The following is a 2,500-nucleotide window of genomic DNA, read 5'->3' as shown; positions in this document are numbered from 1 at the left end:
AAAAAACACCAGCGTTTTTACCCCGCGTAATTTTAAAGGAAAGCAACTTGCAAGACAACCTGACGAGAGGCCGCTTTCTTACGATTTCCGAGGTTAGTATTTTGTTGCCAACCGGCATACACTAGAAAATTCGCAATATGTTCCTCTTCCGACATGCACGTGCCGAGTTCATTGGGTGCCTCAATGTGTCCCTGAAATGTGTGCGCAAAAAATGCTGGCTGCAATAGCGTTCTTAGCTATCCTAATATAGCAATTTTTGTGTAAAAACATAAGTTTGGGCTGTGGACAGAAACTATAGTCCGTTTTAGGCCGCGAATGAAATTGTTTTGAGCGCTCTAGGCCGTTAGCTTGTCAGAACGTGACAGGTGGTCCATATCAGGCAGTGGTCTATATTTCGCAGTGGTCCATATTAGGCAACCTTCCCCATCTTACCTGCATCCACACAATCTGCTTTGTCCAATGTGTTCTCACGCAACAGCCCTGCAAAAGAAGAGCAAATTCGTACGACTCACCCTCGTCCAAGGTAATATGAATCATTAAGTAGACGTACACTGCTCTAGCTCCATAATTGCTGGCGACTGATATTAGTTGTGCTTTCGCCCGAATTTGACCAAACTCGAAGCGTTATTAACCATTCAGTAAAGCACGGAAGCCAGACAAACCAGCGGCGAGGCGATGACAGTCGAGCATTGGCAAACGTCCGGTTAGCTCTCACTTTTCCAACAAACACACACACACACACACACACACGCACACACACACACACACTCGCACCCGCACGTACACACACACACACACACACACACACACGCACACACACACTCGCACCCGCACGCACACACACACACACACACACGCACACACACACACACTCGCACCCGCACGCACGCACACACACACACACACACACACACACACACGCACACACCGTGACACACACTCGCACCAGCACGCACGCACGCACACACACACACACACACACACACACACACGCACACACACACACACACACACACACACACACACACACACACACACACACACACACACATTTAAGCTTTGTCTCTGTTACCCGAGGAGGTGAACACGCTGCGTATATCGATGGATACCGGAGAGTATTTCATGGTATCCGAAGCAAGTTTTCGTTGTTTTCCACGTGTGGTTGCAAACATAATATTATTTCATCTGCAAACACGATTCGTCGCGTTTCTAAAACGTACTGATTAGAAATACCGTCATTATTTTGTTTATTATAGTGACGAAATGCCATTCAAACGATAAATGTTTACTCGTTTAATTTAGACACCAATGTCATAATAATATTATGTTTTATCAAATGACAAATGACAAAAAACACTATTGAAGCTACAATTACACGTAGCGGTTAATATTCAATCTGAATACGTCTCCGACACGCAGGATCGGGTCAAAGGTTACCGTGTATGGTACAAGGCGAATACTTTCGAACAAAGTAATCGTGGATCAATTTCAGCAGCAGAATCATTATATAACTGAGTCTTTTTCGACGAAAGAAAACTAAAAATTAAAATAATATAGACATTCTGTTTGTTAATTTATTGTTGTTCAAATTCAGTAGTTAATGCGGGGAAGAAAATTATCTTCTCACGTGAATATAATAAATTGTTATGCGGAAAGTCTCGGCGAGAGGATAACAGGCATCATAAGGTTTGTGTTGAAAATGTGTTTTTGATGAAAACGTCGTGGTCAAGGGTTAAGGGATAAACAGCTGATATATATACAGCTCTCTCTCTTCCCTCAGGTAGATTTTCAGGTATTGCTCGGGGAACTTAAGAAACACCGAAGAAAATGTTTAATTCCATAATGAACGGCTGTCGTTTTGAAATTGACTAAGGTCAACCGGAATTGGATCATATCTGGAGGCCAACAAGCCTACACATGTTTGGCTTTCAACAAATTTAGAAAATAAAGACTTTTTCATACATGGCGCCCTTGAAATTTGACGAAAGTCAATCAAATTTAAGTCGTCACCAAACTTTAGAAGACGAAAAAAAGTTTTAAAGCGCGGACTTGAATAAACTGCACATTTTCCACATTTAAAAAAACAAGTATTTTGTTGTTACATTTCTGCAACGATCTGACCACAAAGATCACCCTTCGCAAATGAAACACTGAACACACTGCAATGCCTTGTACCTCTTACCTTCTGGTTCTTTTCCTCCTCTGCAAGCTTCGACAAAGAACACTTTTGGTTTTCCTGCCAGCTGCTGACAATTGGTTGCATTGAAGTATTTCCTCAGAGCGTCGACATCGACTAATATTCCATCAGATGCGCTCACCCCCATCTCATTTCCGTGCGAGTCAATGCAGCACACAAAACAATCGTATTTGCTGTGGTCCTCATTTTGAATTTCCCCCATAATCTTATGCATGTCGTCAGAGCTGATGTTTTTCTTATATATGATACGAAATCCTAGCTGCTTGAATGTATCAGTCAGCATTTCTGTAACGCAAATACTCG

Source organism: Littorina saxatilis, linkage group LG8 (genome assembly GCF_037325665.1).
Source record: "Littorina saxatilis isolate snail1 linkage group LG8, US_GU_Lsax_2.0, whole genome shotgun sequence".
Classification (NCBI taxonomy): domain Eukaryota; kingdom Metazoa; phylum Mollusca; class Gastropoda; order Littorinimorpha; family Littorinidae; genus Littorina; species Littorina saxatilis.
Note: the sequence above shows the minus strand (reverse complement) of the source record.